Source organism: Neophocaena asiaeorientalis, unplaced genomic scaffold, assembly GCF_003031525.2.
Source record: "Neophocaena asiaeorientalis asiaeorientalis breed wild unplaced genomic scaffold, Neophocaena_asiaeorientalis_V1.1 scaffold336, whole genome shotgun sequence".
NCBI classification, from domain to species: Eukaryota; Metazoa; Chordata; class Mammalia; order Artiodactyla; family Phocoenidae; genus Neophocaena; species Neophocaena asiaeorientalis.
The window spans coordinates 662,406-682,509 of record NW_020174788.1 but is presented as its reverse complement, the minus strand read 5'-3'; positions in this window follow the sequence as shown (position 1 = coordinate 682,509).

The window sequence follows — 20,104 nt, the reverse complement described above, 5'->3', positions numbered from 1 at the left end:
CTACTTCATATTGAGCAGCAAGGTAGAATAACAGAAAGAACACTGAGTTCCACTCCTGCCCATATTGGTACAAGTCACTACACCGTTCCATGCCTCTGTTGCCTTATTTGTAAAACAGGGACAAATCTTCTGGTCTAAATAATGCATCGGGTTTTATAGGTGCTAATCAGATGGTTAATATGAAATCGTTATGTATATACAATACATTAGTATATTATTATTAGGTAGCCAGAAGATTAAATGGTGGTTTGGTGAGTTCTCTTTTGTGGTGACACTATGACTTTGCTTCCTTCTTTGCCTGTTAATCTGGAAATTCTTCACCTCTACGTGGCCATTTGGTGCAGGCTCCACAGATCTAGAACCATGAGAACTGCCCTGCCAAGCTCACAGCCCTTCCAGGTAGGATTCAGTGTCACGAGGTTTGGATACCAGATCGTTATCCCAGCTTCATTGCTTTCCAGTTCAGTTCCCCTTGAGAAAGCTGCATAATCTCCCTGAGTCCCAGTTTCCTCATTTGTAAAATTCAGATACTAATATTTTCCTCACAGACTTGTGAGAAACAGAGGCTATTTTTGGAACCCCCCTGGGCCCCTGTCTGACACCCAGTAAGCCTCAGGAGGCTGCATTTGGCAGGGCCAGTGCTTTGCTCCCAGCATCAGCCCCAAACATTGCCAAACACCCAGAAGTCCTGTGCGTCTGTTGTACCATTATGGATCTGTCATTCTGTGAATGTTTAAACATCTTTTGAGGGTACTGTTTGTATTTTCACTCTGTCCCATGTCTTGGGGTTGATTTAGTTGTTTGTTCACTCAACAAACATTTAGTGAGCACCTACTATGTGCCAGACACCATTCTAGCCACTGGGATACATCATGAACAAGATAAACCAAAAACACTACTCTAGTGGTGGAAGACAGACAATAAACTATAAACACAACATAGTAGTAAATTCTGGAGTATGTTAGAAAGTGATAAGTTCTGTAGGAAATAAAAGAGCCGTGTAGTTGTTTAATGGGTGTAAGGTTTCAGTTATGCGAGATGACTAAATTCTAGCAATCTGCAGTACAACGTGGTGCCCATGGTTAACAGTACAGTGGTGTGCACTTCAAAATCTGTTAAGGGGGTGGATCTCATGCTAAGTGTTTTTACCACAAAAACCAAAGGGATACAAAGAAACTATTGGAGGTGATGGACATGTCTGTTACATTGCTTGTGGGGGAGGCGTCGTGGGTGTCTGCATATGTCCAAATGTATATATGTATCAGTCCAAATGTAATATGTATCAGTTATCTATTACATATTAAATTTATATATAATATATGTATAGCAATTGTATAGAAAGCTGTTTAAAAAACAAGGAGCAGTGTACAGGTAATAATGCCAAGGTTGGGGTGGCAGGGGCATCTTCTTAGGGTGCTCAGGATAAGCATACCTGGAAAGAGATCATTTCAGCAAAGACTTGAAGGAGGTGAGAGAGTGAGCCGTGCAGCTCCCTGGGAAGTGGAGAGGACAGAGAACATGCCAGGAAGCGGGAACAGGACCATGGGTGACATGTGAGGAAACATAACAAGGAAGCCAGTGTGGCTGGAGCAGGGTGAGCAAGGGGGAAAACAGTAGGAGAGGAGGTTGAGAAGTAGAAGGAAGGCCAGATCACTGAGGGCTTTGTAGACGTTGATTAGACGCTGAATTTTACTCTGAGTTTATTCATTTGACACGTAGGTATTAGGTTTCTGTTTCATGGACAGCCATGGGTTAGAAGCCATGGTGGCCAGGAGGAAATCAGAAACAAAAAGAAATAACAGTCTGTTGACCCCTTTGCTGTTGACACTGGTGGACAATCAAGGACATCTCTTAATGTACCCTTTCTTTTATTTATCTAGTCAACACATAGAGCCCTTCCTTCGATGACTGTCAGGGCACAACCGTGAGTAAAACCAGAGAGGGTCCCTGTCCACGTGTAGCTTTCAGCCTGACACTGGGTGTCTCCATCTTGGCACTGTTAACATTTTGGGCCATTTAATCCTGTGTTGCTGGGGGCTGTCCCTTGCACTGTAGGGTATTTAGCAGCATCCCTGCCCTCCACCTACTAGACGGTAGTGACACCTCTCCCGGTGTGACAACCGAAATTTCGTGACAACCGAAAATGTTTCCATACATTGTAAATGTCCCTGAGTGGAGGCAGGCAAAATCATCCCCAGAGAATCACTGCTCAAACTGGAAAGATATACTGGCCTCTTGTCTGGTTATTTATTTTTGTCTGGTAACAGCTAACCTTTTCCCTGTTAATTTGGAATCCCCCACTTTATGAGATACGGAGACAGGCAGAGCCTGTCTCCTTCTGTAGAATCTGAAAATGCCAGAAACTTGCTTTCAAGACAAGCAAGGGTATACACCTAGGCTGGGCCAGTCATATGTATCTATTCCTAGTTTTGGACCTGAAGGTAGAGCTGCAAAGAAGCAGGGCCTATGCAAAGTTCTTTGGCAGTAATGGGGGGAGTGGGAACAGTAACATGTAGTTTCCCGGAAATCAGGGGAGGGATGATTCCCAAGACAGCCTGATCCAGAGACACAAGTTCCAGAGCTGAGTGCTCAGCACTGGAGGAAGCACTGTCCTGCTCACATCATTTTGTGACAGGTCAGGGTCATCTTCCAGGCTCGTAGTTTCTGTGCTTGTTTCCCACTGGTGTTTTCCCCTATATCCTTTTGTTAAATTATTTTTCTGTATAAGTCACCCCCATTCAGTTTCTGTTGCTTGCCACCAAGAACTTTGTCTGAGACAGAATATGAGACACTGAATAAACAAGAGCTAATTTCTGAAGACAGGTTGAAATGGGGTTGGTACCCCCGCCTTGGACAGAATGAGCTCTTTACTGAGTAGCTGCCATTTGAATGTTCTTGTGCATTTTGATATTTTAGCAGCCTGCCCTCACGGCCTTTGGGTTTTTTAAAAAGAGCAAACAATCAAAGGTCTTAAGTGCTCACAGGCACTGCCTTAAGCCTTTCCTGAAGAGAGACTGATAATTGGGGGGCAGGGGACATTGTGCCCTGTGTGGGGACTCAGATGGAAGATTGAAGCCTCAGAGAGCTGGCCACTGAATCCCACCCACCCATCGCCCCCAAACTTTCCTTGAACTACAAAATGGTGGCAGCAGTTTTTACTAGACTGTTCTGGTGTTTTGGTTTGGACCAGTCAGATCACCTTTATGACGTAAAACCTTCTTGGTATCTCTGCTGGTTGATAACCGTGTTAGAATCTGACCAGTCCTCAACCAGATTCTGTAAGAGAATTAAATCCTGATGTCTTAATGCATCCTTTTTATGAACTGAAAGAGAGAAGGGATTTATCAAGTAATGATAATAATTTATAAATACTAGGAGCGAGCACTGAGCACATTCCCGTGCCAGGGACTGTTCTAAGTGCTGCACAGGCAGAACTTTTCCTTTGATCTTCATCTTGATGATATGAAGTAGGCACTGTTATTAGCCCCATTTTATAGATGGGAAAACCGAGACACTAAATGGTTAACGAATTTGTCCAAGGTCACACAGTCGATGAAGCACAGAGCTGGAAGATTGATGTCTGATTGATTGATTTAGGAGCATCTACTCCTTTCAAGATAGTGATTAAATCTTCTGGCCTGGAAGCCATGGATTTAAATACTAGTTCTACTTCTTACTCACTATGAGAACTTACTTTTAACTTCAGTTTTTCTCATTGCTAAAATAAGCAAATAATAGTATCTAGCCTTATAGGATTCTGAGAAGATTAAATGAGTTAACACATGTAAAAATTTAGAATAATGCCTGGCACCAAATAAGCATTCAGTAAATGTTAGCCAACATTATTATTATTATTCATTTGTGTATAACTCAAGCAGACTGGCTCCAGAGCTTATGTTCTTACTATTACACGATACCGTTTTCCTTATTAGACTCTGTCCTCAGTTCCTCAGTTGAACGATTGACACATATTAAGCAGTTGATAAATACCTGATGAATGAATGAATGAACACATGAATTGTCGAATGAGTTAGTGGAAGATGCAGAGGAGAATTGGGTCTGATGCTACTGTGTGGGAGTTGGAAGGGGAAACACAAACTCATATTTCTTAGGAAATAAAAAGAATCACCTACGTTTGCTATCATTAATGGCTCAAGTAATGTGCCTTCCTTCAAAGGAAAATGATGAACTTGTCTACACTAAAGCAAACAGCAGGCTCTGGGACCTCCCAAGCGCTCCGAAACCCTGGCCCCTTTCACACTTTCTCTTTGCTTCTTCATAAGTACCTACCCTCCCCCCTCTTCCCCCCACCCAGCCTGTGCTGTGAATTTCATAGCCCTAGCTTATGCCAGTAAAAAGCTTTCATGCTCTGCTAATGTGGCATTTGTTTGGTAATATGAGAGCAAGAGCGTTAAAAATAAATCCAGAAATGGCATCTTATAAATTTGGATTTTCTGTTCTCATAATTTATAGGAGTTCATGTTAGAGAGCACTGTCTTATGCATAAATACAATATCTTTGTGAGCTGATGATGGAATTTATATCAAAGGGGGTCGAACATATACTTCATGAACTCAGCATCTGCTATTAGAAGCTATTTCATGTATAACTGGAGACAAATGATCTCTCCCCCTGTTTGTCTTAACTTAAAATTCAGTTGGTTTGCTTGAATTCATTTCCAAGGTACTGGAGTGGGGCAGGGAACCCAAGATTTATGCACCTTTAATATAATCAATTCTAAACATATCTTTAGACAAATAATTTTAAAATCTATGCATCTCAGAACACCTCTATTAATTTCAGGATATACTGGTGAATTTTTATATGATTGTGGGTTTATGTGTTTAAAGAGATTTTTTAAAAAATTCCATCTTCTCTTTCCTTCCCCCTCAGAAAGAAATTTTAACAGGAACATTTTGAAATACAATCCCACAAGGAAACAATCCCCTTAGAAAATTAAACTGGGAGAAGGTCCCCTGAGGGCAGACACAAAAAAAATCTGTAAAAATCATTGCCATGCCGAGTTTCTGCTGTATTCTGGCTGGGCGTAAGCAAAGACGTCCGGCTGCCTGTGCCCACACTCAAGGAAAACACACACACACATACACACACACACACACACACACACACACACACACACGCAGAGTAAGCGTGTCCCTCCATGGAGCTGGCTTGTGACACTGCTGTGTGTAACAACCTGGCCACACTTTGGGCCTTTCTGACAAGCAGCAGTGATTTGGAGACTGTAGGCAATATAAACTAACAATCAGGTCATTTACAAGGTTCTGCCAAATATTAACCTTCTATCCAATTCTCCTCCAACCTTTCAGAGCCCCTAATGTAAACCAGGCCAGCTCCCACATCGCTTTGCAATATTCTGGAATGGGGGTGGCAGTAGTGGGTGAGTGGAGGGAGCTAACACACTTGTTGGAAATATCTTAAGGGGGTATGTTTATACCAAGATAACGATGTGGTTTGTTGTTGTAGGTTTTTTTTTTTGTTTTTTTTTTTTTAAGTACCAGAAAGATTGTTTAATTGCCCTCCCCTTCCTTAGGGGAAACTCAAAGGTTAATTCGTCCAAGAAATTTGGGTTTGCATTTGCCCTGCAGATAACAGAATTACTTGAGCTGTGGTGAGGGTATAGGAAACTGTGGTTTAGGGCCAGGTGGCTGAGAGGGTTTTGGCAGGGACGACTGAAGTTATGGTTTTGTGTCTGTGTTAGGGAATTGCTTTGGACGAGAATCGTGCAGTCCTGCATTTAATGCCACACTTAGGAGTGTGCTCAGACAGTTAATGTTGTGTTAGTATTTATTTTTTAACTTATCATAATTATTGTTAGCCCTTTAAAAGAAATCATAGGTTTGGACCTTGGTCTCTACTTCTTCACTTCTCATTTTTTTTTTTTTAGCAACCATTTTTGGGCCCTTACCTCGTGCCAGATACCACGACTGACATGCATCATAATCCTATTTAATCCTTACGACCCCTGGAGGTGGATATTGTTAACATCTCCATCTCAGAGATAAGGAAACACCTTTCCCAGGTTAAGTCATGACTGAATATGGAGCTGGATGCAAATCCCCCTCCCCTGGCAACCCGTACTCCTGGGCCCTATGAGCCTTCTGGTTTAAGATGGCATTAGCCATCCATGCCTGGATCCCTTCTGCAAGGATTGCTAGTTTTTGCTTTCAAATGCCAAGGAAGCAAAAGCTACTGAACTAGTCTGAGCGATGTCTCAGAGAACTGTACTTCTCAAATCGTCCATGATCACCAAGATTCAATAGAGAAATCATTCCTAAGTAAGCCCCTCTGTTTGAAGAATGGATTTTATTCTCTCTCCCTGCTGTATAAATCCCAGCCAAGTATTCCTTCCCCCTCTAAAGACTGATCATATCTTCATACTGAAGGCCTTGGAGAACTTTGGTGCAATTTCCCGTTTGAAATTAAGCCAGGTGAATAGTTCAACGATAACAACAACAAAAAAATTGGTCTCTCTGGGTCTTCGCTGGAAATTGGTGTTGTCACAGCTTCACTGGAAGCAGGGGTGACATTCCTTCTCAGCCAAGACGCCACATCTTCCAGGTAGTATTCTTTGAATTTCTTTCTTTCTTTGTGGAGTGCAAAGGGGGAAGCCAAATTCTTTAGCGAATAGAGTGTTAGAATAAAGACCTCCGCTTGAATGCCGGGATAGCATACTAAAGTGAGTACCAGGGTTGTAGTCAGGGAACCCAGATTTAACAGCAGGGCTGTTATTTTAACAATAGGTTACCAGATCCATTGGGCAATCTGACTAAAAGCCCATATTTATTTCCCTAATTTTATAAACATTTAATAGGTCCTTATTAAACACATCAGCCAGCATGATTTAATAACACAATCAGTCTAGAAGTTTAAGAAAATTGAAAACAGGATTTGAATGTAATACAGCCACAATTACTGGAGATTATAGGGAATCATTCCCATATGTCTCCAGTGGAGAGCTGCTAATCTCTGTTTGCGTGGAGGTGATTTCCTTTGGAACCCTGCCCAGCCTTCAACGGCACTAGCGCTGAACAAATTAGATTTGAAAGTCCCCAATTTTATGACTAAGGTAATATACTCTGAATTTAGAGAAACACTGAGTTCCTATTTTCACTGGCGCTCGAGTGCTGGACAGAGACCTTGATTTCATTTAGCTTGGCTCCACTTAGAATATGGTCATAGGTTTGAAGGGGTCAGCATGTGTTTTTGTGTGTCTTTCATAGATATTCTAACTCCTCTCCACCCATAATGCTGAGGCATTCACATCATGGCTCTGTGAATGACGACAGATCTCAGGAATGGGCTGCAATTAGACCTGGAAGACAGCCTGATGCTTGGAGCTTGGGGGCCCAAACCCCCTCCTCTACAGTCCTGAGCGCCCTCCCCCCTTCCTTGTCCTCTGCTCGTAGGCCCTCCAAGTGGCTCTTATGCTCAGAGTGGCAACCTGGGAAACTAGGCTTTGTTTTTCCCTCCTTCTTAGGCAGCTTCTAGAAAAAGGGTGGATTCTTTGCAAGGAGGCAGAATTTCTTGACTCTGGGTAAGGCAGCAAGAACCAGTAAGCTTAAGATTGAAGTTCTAGGAGCTGTCGTTTTAGGGGCAAAGCTGAAAATAGGTTTCCTGTTTTCTGACAGTGTCTACTTTAATGTTCTCTTCCCATACCACCTCCTGTTTTTGTAGAACTAGAAAAACATAATAACAATGACTCCTGATTAGTGGGCACTTACTACATGCCAGCACATTATAGTATTAACGACTTGAAACTTCATCATAACCCAATAAGGTTAGTATTACCAGTTAGGCTTTATGGAAAAGGAAACAGATTCTGTCGATGTCAGATCCTTGCTATGGTCATAGTGAAGCAAGTTTTCATACCCAGAGGTCTTTGATTCCAAAGCTCCAGTTGTTAATTGCTCTTTGGAGCTTGCTTCCAACAATAGTGAAGATAATGAGATGATAGCAATGCCTTATGTGTGTATGAAAAGAAAGTGCAAGTTTTTCTAGACATCTTCCCGCCCAATCTCAGAGTTCTGGTTTTATCTGTTCAGTTTCTTCCTGGCCTTTCCCCTTTATAATGGTTCTTTCAGCTTTTGAAGATACAGGAGCAGCAAGAGGGGGAGAGTCATAGGACTAGAGGAAGAAATGGGGGTAAGGTTTAGCAAGAGTGCTGGGCAGCTTGCAGAGAACCAGAGGAAATAAGATTTTAAAGTTCTTGAGTTAAGATTTATCAATCACTTACCATGTTCCAGGAACAGTTCTAAGCACCTTTCTTGTATTTCCCTTCATTTCAGTCCTCCAAACCCTGTTAATTTATCGAATTTATCCTAAATTAATCTTTATTTTACCCACGTTAAGTAGTTTGTTCAAAGGTACCCTACTAGTAAGTGGCATGACCAAGATGTATACCCAGGCGTTCTGAGTCCAGCGCCCACTCCTACCACTACTCTATGGCAGTTGTATATCAGGTAGAACCTGCACTCTGACAGACACAAATAAGGAATTCGAGTCACGTGTTGGTTAATTTTTGTTGTTGAACTGTATTTGTTTGCCCTTCACTGGACCCCTTGCCTGAAGGCTGCAGTAGATTTATCTAAGCAGAGGGCGAAGCAAACCCATTACTTAGGAGCTCACTTTACAACCTGAGCACATACCCTCCTCCAAACTACACACATGCACGCGTGCACGCACGCACACACACGCACTTATGTGGTACGACTCACAAGCACAAACAAATCCATTGCTGTATGTTAAGGTTATACCTGTTGAATATTAAAACAGGGTGGAACAAAATTATACCCTCAGGCAATCAAGAACACCAGAATTCTTCATTCATCCTCCATCGTACGTAGCCAAGGATTTGAAATATACCTGTTGAATATTAAAACAGGGTGGAACAAAATTATACCCTCAGGCAATCAAGAACACCAGAATTCTTCATTCATCCTCCATCGTAGCCAAGGATTTGAAGGTTGCCGAAAGGTGGAATGTTTGACACCCAGACATCTGTGTATAGACTTTCCTTTTGTTCTTTCTTTTGATCTAGAGCAGTTGGTCCTCAACTCTAGCATGCATTAGAGAGATTGTAGAGAATACTATATCCTATAGATAATTGATACAGTATTAGAGATAGCATTGATATGTAACACGAATACCACAGAGAACTGAATGCACTAAGCCAAAGGCTCTCTCCTGAACATGATGGGCACTGACGGCTCTGCCTCCCCTGCAGACTTCAGACCACCCAGGTAAGAACTGGTTCAGTGGCCCAACACTTTGAGGCTTTCGAAATTATACCAAATCTGGGAGGTACCAGCCCGGGGCCTGGCCCAGTGAGGTGTCCTATCTACATCGCAATTTTTCATCAAGAGATGATAGCAGCACAGGGAAGGGCCTCATCTTAACTCAGAATGTGCTGGACTCTAAAGAGAACCTCAAAACTCCCCTGAAATATGTTGCTGGGGCACACAGAGTAGCATCTTTTATCAACAGTCAACTTGTACTACAGATGATTCAAATAGCTCCTAGAGCTATTGAACATAGCAGCCTGAGTATTTAACAACTTTTTAAAAGAAGTACAAGTAAGTTCAGTTGAACTGCCTGAGATCAAATCCAGCTAAACAAATAGCAGATAGGATTTTCTGTTTCCAGAAAACTAACCCTCCTGAGTATCGTCCCATTCCATCACTAAGTCTTTTATTTAATCAAAGTTTTCCAGTGTAGATTTTCCGCTAAATCCTCGGGTTAATTCTAATTTCATAGTGTGGCTAAGTGGTCATAGAGCATGACCTCTCTAGAGCCCGCCTGCCTGGCTTTGAATCCTCACCCTGCTAACCACTAGCTTTATGTCCGAGGCAAGTTCACTTCATCTCTCTGTGCGTCAGTTTCCCCATCTCTAAAATGGGGACAATAATGGAGTCTACCTCCTGGAGTGGTTGTGAGGGTTAAGTTAGTGAATCCATGTAAAGTACTTAGAAATATGGGCTACTATTCAGAGTTTAGTGAATGTCATCTCCTGTGCCTTCAAATGGGAAGACGCAGCAATCAAGATGGAAGTCATTGGGCAAGATACAGGTTTGGTTTTAAAATTAATAAAATCAATCGAGTGTTATGTAGTGGACCAAGGGTAGGATTTTAGAATCGGGCAAACCTCACTCTGCATCCCGGCTCTGCCTCTTTCTAGAGCTTTCATCCATGTAACTTCTCTGAGCCTCAGGGTCCTCATTTTACTAAAAATGGGAGGATGATAATGCCTCCATTACGGGGCTTAATGAATGGAATCTACATGAGGCAGCGTGTGGTCAGCTGTGTGAACTTCAGAGCCACGCAGTTTTGGGTTCAAACCCTCTGGCCACTTAGTATCTATGTGATGATAGAAAAGATATATACCCTTTCTGAGCCTCGGTTCCTTCATCTGAAACAAAGGAACAATAAAGCCCATTTTATGGCATTGTAGTGAGGGTTAAATGAGATTTGTGTATAGTTCCTGGCATATAGTCAATACTCGGTAGATTGTCATAGTGTTACCACTATCAGACTTTTTCAGATCACATAGATAGCTGCCACCTCCACAGCCACACCTCATGGGAATGACTTTTAAATTTTAATTGTGCTAAAATACATATTACATGAAATTTACCAACTTAGCCATTGCTCAGCATACAGTTCAGTGGTATTAAGTGCATTCACATTGTTATGCGACCGTTACCACCATACGTCTCTAGAACTCTTTTCATCTTGCAAAACTGAAACTCTGTATCCATTAAACAATAACTCATTTCCCTCCCTGCCCTCAGCCCCTGGCAACCACCATTCTCCTTTCTGTCTCTATGGGTTTGACTACTCTAGGTACCTCACATAAGAGGGATAGTATGTGTTTCTTTGTGGCTGGCTTATGATAAGCGTAGCATAATGTCCTCAAGGTCCATCCATGTTGTAGCATGTGTCAGAATTTCCTTTCTTTTTAAGACTGAATAATAGTCCATTGTATATTTATACTACCTTTTGTTTACCCATTCATCAATCAACAGACACTTAGGTTGCTTCCACCTATGCATTTTGTTCATAGCAAAAATGCTGCTGTGAACATGGGTGTACAAATATCTCTTTGAGACCCTGTTTTCAGTTATTTTGGATATATACCCAGAAGTAGAATTGCTGGATCATATGGTAATTCTATTTTTAATTTTTCGAGGAACTGCTGTACTGTCTTCCACAGTAGCTGCACCATTTTACATTCTTACCAACAGAGCACAAGGATTCTAATTTCTCCACGTTCTCACATACACTTGTTATTTCCAGTTGGTTTGATGGTAGCCATCTTAATGGGTGAAGTGCTATCTCATTGTGTTTTTCATTTGCATTTCCCAAATGATTATTAACGTGGAGCATCTTGTCATGTGCTTATTGGCCATTTGTATATTTTCTTTGGAGAAATGTGTGTTCAAGTTCTTTACTTTTTTAATAACGTTGTTTTTTATTGTTCTTATTCAGTCATAGAAAAAGACATTTCACAAAACTTCCGGAGACTCATAGAGAAACTTTTATTTTTTCTTCAAAAAAATAAATGAAAGAAACATTCTTAAAGGAACTATGAGGTTATTTTTGCCATAGGCTGCCATAAAATCTCCCTTTCCCTAGGAGTAGCTTAAATAGAGGCCTTGGGTGAGGGAGTACAGGAAGGGCCTCTGCCTCTTGGGCCCTGACACTTTCAGGTGTCCATTCAGGCCCCATTATAAATGTGTGTGTGTGGGGGGGGGTTGCTTATCCTGCCTTGCAGCTGGACTGTCCGTGAGTCTGGCTAACCCAGTTTGTCTCAGGATTAGTTCAAGAGAAGAGCGTACCTCACAGTTAACTGGATCCCACCCCATCCACTCCATAACCTCAGACGATGACTCCCTCACCGCACCTTATCACCTCAGAACAATGGCCCCCGAGAACCTTCCTTTTTGGGAGCCTTCAAAGAGCTCCTCACTGAGGACTGAGCTGGGTCACTGCATGTGACAATAAAATTCTGCTGTGTTTTACGAGCTCAGCTCTGTGGTAAGAGGCCAGGAGAAGCAGCAGGTGGATTTTGCTAGAACCCGATGTCTTCCGTTCCTTTCATTCTCTTGCTGCTTATGCTAGTGTCCCAAAACCCAAGACCTGCCTGGCTCCACCTCCTGCCTGCATCCTTGGGGAATGTCTGGATCCTCCCTCTTTGCCCTTTACCAGGTGGGTCACTTGGAATTCCTTGCCTCTGGCTTCTTTTATTTAAGAATAAAAGAAGCTTCTTTTTTACCCACAGACTTCTACCATTACTTTAATACGCATTTATTTACTCAACCACGGGACTGGATGAACTTGCCATGAAACAGAAAGGGAAGTTCAAAATGTGTAGGGATGTAGTGTACAAAGACCAATGAATAACTTCTTTGGGGTGAGGACCATCAAAGGTCTGGCAGGAACCTGTGAAAATAACATTCCTGTGGTAATTCCTCCTAATATGCAGAGACCTGAGAACATTTCAAGCATTTTATTTTCATGTCTGCTCCAATCACTGAAAACAGTTTAAAGAAGCAAATTATCAGGGCCAGAATTTTTCAAAGAGATGTTTTTTTTTTCCACCTCTTGCTTTAAAGCAAATTGTAACTTTCTAAGCAAGCAAACAAAAAGGGCTTTTGTGCATATCTGATTAGCTCATTTCCTTTGATTTTGGTGAGTGATGTCATTTGGGCCCAGCTGTTGGTATGCTGCAAATGATTTCCCTTCCTTGTGTTTCAGCTAGCCATTTCTGCCCCTAATAGAGTTACTTTGACTGGAACCCAGCATTTTTCATGGTTCACCTCTTCTATCAGCTGATACCCAGGACTCCTCTGGAAAGAACGAGGAATGGCCACAAAAGCATTTAAATACCTAGAGAACAGTCATTTCATGTGGACCCTCATCAAGGAGTTGTCATTCTGAGGTCTGTTTGCTTCCATGGCCTTAGCTTCTTCTTGATTCATCCTGTGCAATAATAGAGTCTAAGTAGTCGAGGGACTCTGAATTAAAGGCTCCTGGGTCCTCAGAAGCAGACGTGGCCCCCTTCCTGCCTCAAGTGTTCACAACAGATCTCACAGGTTAACTCAGTAAGGAAGGCAGAAGGGCTGTGGAAGGAACTAGGTAATGCTCTGAAGCATCGGCTTTCACATTCTGCTGACTCTAGTCCAGATTCCAGGGCCGCACCTTGTTGGCTGAGTATCAGAACCTCTGTAAGCCTGTTTTCTTACAGGCAAAAAAAAAAAACAGCTACCAAAAGTAAGCACAGATAGGGGAGGAAGCTGTGGGTTTATAGGGACAGGAGGCATATGGGAAATCTCTGTACTTTCTGCTCAGTTTTTCTTTTTGTTTTTTTTTGTTGTTTTTGCGGTACGTGGGCCTCTCACTGCTGCGGCCTCTCCCGTTGCGGAGCACAGGCTCCAGATATGCAGGCCCAGCGGCCATGGCTCACGGGCCTAGCCGCTCCGCGGCATGTGGGATCTTCCCGGACCGGGACACGAACCCGCGTCCCCTGCATCAGCAGGCAGACTCTCAACCACTGCGCCACCAGGGAAGCCCTCTGCTCAGTTTTGCTGTGAACCTAAAACTGCTCTAAAAAATAAAGTCTGTTTTGAAAACAATGTAAGCACAAGGTGTTGTGGAGGCCTCAGAGTGCTTAGAACCCTACGTGACACGGTAGTCGTTATCTGCTGCTTCTAATTATTAGGTATGGGGCTAGGCCTCATCCACTGGGTCAGGGATTTTCAGCCAGGGCACTGTTGACGTTTTGGGCCATTTAATCCTTTGTTGTGGGGTGGCGGGTGTCCTGTGAATTGTAGGATGTTTAGCATCATCCCAACATGCCTGTTCTCTACCCACTAGATGCCAGTAACACCCCTCCAATACACACACCCAGTTGTGACAAACAGAAACATCTCTAAACATTGCCCAGTGTCTCTTGAGGGGCAAAACTGGCCGTGATGGAAAATGACTGGGTTAAAGGAAAAACAATAATCAGTACGTTTGATGGCCCCACTGCTCAGTCAACGTAAAAACTCTCTCTCTGAGGGTTTTGCTCCCTTGTCTCCACAGTACTCAACCTCATCTGCTTGGGTTGGTCTCACAGGCACATCTGGCTCACCTCGTCCTTGTTCCTAGTCTTTGGCTCCCACATCAGGAATGTACTGTTTTTCCTCCCTGCCTCTCTCCTCCAGTCTGGACCCTTCCTAGCTTCAGCCCCCACCTCCTTAAATAATAATCCATCCTGAATCTTTTAAGCCTCTGGGTCATCTTCTCTTCCCAGCTTCTTAGCCTGCCACTGAATGTATCACCCTGCAATCATGGCCTTAAGACAAGGGGTTTTAGAGCAGGAAGGGACGATGCTAATCATGTAACTCAGTGGCCTTCTGGAGCAGATAAGGACATTAGGGCCCAGAGAGGTTAAAGGACTCAGCCAAGGTCACAGTGCTGGTTGATAGCAGGGTTAGGCTTGTAACCTCTGCCTGGCAGCCGTTACCCTGGAGTGCATCGTCACAGGAGTTCAGCCCTGTGTCCAGCCTGTGCCTTCATTCACAAATAGCTGCTCCATTTATGGACTGGCTGGCAGGTGTAGACTCATCACCTGTTCAGAGATATTCAAAAGCTTCTGGTCCTCCCATGGATGCTTAGTTTAAAAGACTTCCTTCCTTGCTGCCCCTGCTTACACTAAACCCCATTTAAACCCCCAAAAGTCAGAGAAATGGTGTAAACAGGCTCCAACTTGAGCCTGCATCAGAATCATCTGGGAAGCTTTTAAAAACACAGATCGCTGGGCCCCAGCCCTGGAGTTTCTGGGATGGGCCTGGGACTTTGCATCCCCACGTGATGCTGGTATTTCAAGCCCCCACTTGGAGAGCCTGATGGAGAGGGATGAGGAATCTGGACTTTAGGACTGGACAATGCACAGACAAGTGACTCAATCTCCTTGAGTCTCATTTTCTCATTTGTAAAATCAAGATAATAATAATTAGAAGTGCTCATAAAAATGAACCTTTTTTTTTTTTTCTGCGGTACTCAGGCCTCTCACTGTTGTGGCCTCTCCCGTTGCGGAGCACAGGCTCCGGACGCGCAGGCTCAGCGGCCATGGCTCACGGGCCCAGCCGCTCCGCAGCACATGGGATCTTCCCGGACCAGGGCATGAACCTGTGTCGCCTGCATCAGCAGGCGGACTCTCAACCACTGCGCCACCAGGGAAGCCCTGAACCATTATTTTTTATTAAACATAGTACCTTCAGTGTCTGGCATCTACCAGCTCTCAGTATGTATCCTGCCCAGAGGAGTAAAAAGAGGCCAGTTTCCTTCGATTTGTCTCAGCTGGTGGCTCACTAGGTAGTTGAGCTCAGGGTATGTGTTTAATTTGGTATGGAACTCTGAGGAAATTGACTTCTCAGCCATTTCTTTAAAATGGGCAAAATGTTTTTTTTCCTGCTCCCCTCTAGCCCCTAGCACCTGTTGGACAGGTCAGAGGAGGTTTAGTACTTCAAAAAATATTACTTGATAATATGAGACTGTTTATTCGTGTTTATTCTTGAAGACCCTTTTGGTGATCATCCTTTGCTGCTTTCAGAACCCTGTACGTTTTCCTTCCACTAGGCACTTTCTTCCTCATTCTAGCCTCCATGGATAGCTCCCTTTTCTGACTTGTCTCTATTACCTGCTTGCTACTTAACAATAAGGAGCAATCTATAAGCTTACTTTGAAACCTACCTGCCTAATGAGTGCCATCTCCATGTCTCTTCTCTCCAGTTAGAGTAGATGTTTTTTGAGGAAATGAACTATGCTTTCCACTTCTTTTGAATTCTCCCTGAGTGCCTAGCATCATTCCATGAATAGTCAGTGGCTTCAACTGTTGGTTGAATGTATATTATAGACTTTGTGTAGAATTAATATCAAAGTTTTAACCCAGACATGGGAAAATAGTTTCCTATATCCTTTTATTTAAAACGTAGGTCTGTTCATCTTCCATGTTGTTGGTTCTTGTGTATGAGGAATTAGTCACTGACAGACTCTTGAACACTTGAGCTGACCGCCTACAGAAGGATAACTTCTAGGGTGAATCTACATGCAACATATTCCTCTGATATTATATTAACAAAAAATTGTGGGGGGATCACAGTGTTAGGAAACTGAAAGATGTCTGGCTTTCAATTGTCATATTACTTTATAACTGAAATTATAAAAGCATTATGCTGAGTGAGTTACCCAGCCTTCCCAATTTAAATTTAAGGACAAACATTAAACTCTTAAAATAATAAAACCCTGTGGAACAGAAAGGAGGGAGTCGTGAAATGAGATGAGGGTTTCCAGTCCTGGGTTGCTCATTTTTGTCCAACTAAGGTGTAGCCATAAAATAAATAATGGGTTGGTTGGAATACATGTGATTCAATTTGTATTTCAATTTGTATTTGTCTGTGATTTGAGGAGGTGGTCCCACACAGATCAGTTGGGAAGGAGAAAATTATAGTGATGCATTGAAAGCAGTCACTGCCAGGAAAAAGGATGACTGACCTGTTTGTCTACCAGGGAGACAGGATGTTTTACGGGATTTAAAAGAAAAGCATAGTGTGTACACACTTCCCTTTCTAAACATTTGTGTTAGCCAGATCCCCATCTCTCAGGACATCAGGAAAGAACCAGTATGAGCCATTCAAGAAGGAAGTGGCTGTGCTCTGAAGAAACTCGAAGCTAAGTCCTCTCTCAAATTTTGCCCAAGCAAAACTAAAAATGTTCAGTTGTTGAATTGCAGACACTTGACCCTAGGTTTTGTTATTTTATTTATGATGATGATAATAATGTTATTTTATTTGTGATATGATAATGGTATTTTATTTATGATAATGATGATAATATAGCTATATCCAGATTCTTTTGTTGCAACAGGCATAACTCAAATTGCTGTAAGCAGTAAAGCAAACAAGAAGCTTTCGATAAAGTTTAAATAATCAAATAGACCAGGGTAGATATGATTCTACCTATTGCTTATTGCATGGCTCAAATGATGTCACCAGGGCCCTGTTCCTCTCCATTTCCCAGTGACCTGTCCCTCAATGCTGGCTCTTTTTATAGGTTCCACGTACTCATAGAACGGCTGCAACAGTCCGAGATGCTCCTTTTGTTCTGATTCATTTCCTAGAAAGAAAATTGATGATCTCTTTCCAGGACTCCTAGCCAATGTCTCACTGCTGTAATTAGGTCATTGGCCCATCTCCAAACCAATCACTATAGTCATAGGTGGGGACACAACAAAGTCATGGGCTTCTACAGAAGCCCAAGGGTTTAGAGTTACCAAAACAGATATCCATGATAAATATGAACACTCACTGCTCTTGAGAGCTCTATATCAGGTACTACCTAATATTATCCCCACAGCCTCTTATTCACTCATTTGTTCGTTCATTTGTTGTGGTCCTACCATGATGAGCAAAAACAAACCTTGTCTCCATTCACAGTTTAGAACGAGAATGCACTATGGGGTATGTATGACATCTACATTTTACAGGTGGGACAATTCAGGCTTCCTAGAGTTATTTCAGTTTCAGTTATTTCAGTTCCCTACAGTATTATAATTACTAACAGAGATGCAAACCCAAATCTGTTTCCATAGCCCATGTCCTTAACTGCTCTGCTGGTCTGAAATGTCCTGCTTTGGGGAATAATCTGCCCCAGGCTAATGTATGTTTATCTGTGACCATGGCACCACATCATGAGAATTATCTCATGATAAAGAAGGAGGAACACAATATAAAAGGTCCAAGGAATATGTATCCTCCCTCTCCACCCCATAGTAATGAGTCAATATTAAATTCTTCTGGCTTCTTAATAAAATGACCACAAACTGACCAACTCACTTTTGTGAATGTGCTTTCACTTATAACATGATGTCTCCTCAGCGCTTTAGAAATAACAACCCATCTGGTCTCAGATATTTGGTCCTATGAGAGCATCTTTGCAGCTCCTTTGTAAGATGAGCGTTTTTAATCCTCTCTGGCTTCCAACAGTTTAACAGACCACCTTACACTACACATGAAGAAACTGAAGCTCGGAGGGGTTAAATGACTTGTCCAAAGTCACTCAGCTAGTAAAAGGTCGAGCAGGAACTTAACTCACATGTTCTTTTCACTCCTATGCTGGTGTTCCATCATCCTTCAAGATTTTCGGATAATATACTTATCAACTTTATTTAAATGTCTACTCTAGTCTCATTCTAAGTGACAATACTTGTCAGTGTTAGTGTATTATTTTCCTAAAACACATTTCAATAAACATTAAACTATCAAAAAATTTGAAATCCATCCATGAATCCCCTAAAATTTTTTCATGGATCGTCAGAAGTAGTGTCTGACACTTTCAAAAAGTTCTGTGCTATGTAATTGCCTCACCAGTTAGTTTCAGAACAAGGCTTAGGGTTACAGGCAGACAATAGTCAATTTCCATGGGAAGTTTATATATATATATATATATATATATATATGAATGGGGATATGATCATTTTCAGTTCTTTCCCCTCTGGTGTTGGCCTTCCCAATCAGAATCACATCCTCACCCTCTGCTCACTTCCTGTCTTTGCTTGTGGGTGAAATACACCTGCTACTTAAAGGCTAACCTGACTTTTCAAGTCCCACTAATATTTAAGGCCATTTATCGTTCTGCAACTTGAGGGAGTTTTTGTGGTGTGCTTCTCTAGTGGTTGTCAAACTGCATTATTGTTGTGATTGAGAATTATGTCTTTTGGAGGGTGACTTCAACAAGGAAGCTATCGCCACCTTCACTTTTTTTTGTTATAATTGTGTTTGGCTCTTCGTAAGTTTCCTACTGATTTCTGAAGATCTGCTACCCTTGTAAGCCACTTAAGTATGAAAATTCAAATACTGAAGTGCGTTTTTATCCCTAGTTATTTGGAAGGAAGGATTAGGAAAGCTACTTAATACCGCTCTATTTAAACACAAAGATTAGGAGAAAGAGAAAAGACCCGTTGCGTGAGCACATTTCTTCACAAAAATTCAAGCACTTGGAGGTGGCTCATTTGTTTTACCATTTAACAGTGAAGTTAAGGAAGTCTTTGTTTGTCCTCATCGCTATTCTTGGCTGCCATGATGCTCAGGTAGATTGGGGATATTGAAGGCAAGTGGGCCTTCTTGAGGGCAAGGGGTTGCGCGTTTATGTTTCGTGTTTTATTCTTTCTCAGGACAGAAACTACCAAGCTACACAATAGCACTGTGATTTTTTTCCGACTCCACCATTAGGGTGCTAACCAGGTTACTGATGGCCGTTGTTAAGTCCAGAGAGAGATTAGATCCTTTCTCCTTACTGTAATATACCTCAAATGTGTTGCACATTGAATCACCTAAGATGCGTTTAACAAATACTGATGCTCAGGCCCCAGGCTGACCAATCAAATCAGGATCCCTGAGGGTAGAACCCGGGTATCCTTTTATCCTTTTGAAAGTTCACCAGGTGACTCTAATGTGCACAGGGGGTGAAGAACCTCTCTTCCACGGGGCTCTGGTTTTAAGAGTCCCTGTACTGTCATGGTTAGATGCAGTCAGGCAGGTCTGGGGTTGAATCCCTGCTTCACTGACTAGCTATGACTTAGGGCTGTTCATTAGGATCTCCCTCTTTCATTTACAGTGCTTTCTTTTTCTTGTTTTGAGTTATGCCATTTTTATACTTTTTTACGACTGGTTTCTCTTCCTAGCCATCCTGAAATAATAATAATTGAGCACTTAATATGTCAATTAATTAACTGTCCCTACAGACATCCATAAATTCATTCGTTAAGTCCAGACAGTAACCTTTGAAGTAGGTGCTATTATTATGCCCATTTTACAGATGAGGAAACAGAGGCACAGGCAAATTAAATAATATGTTCACATTCAAGCAGTTAGTAAGTGGCAGAATAAGGATTAAGAAATACTGTTGTATCTTCCTAATAAGGCTGTTGTAAGGACTAATGAGATAATGAAGGAAAAGAGCTTAACATCGTGGGTTTCCCAAAGGAGTTCCTCGTGCTTAAGCTGGTTTTGAATCCCTGTTTCGCTGCTGAAAACCTTTC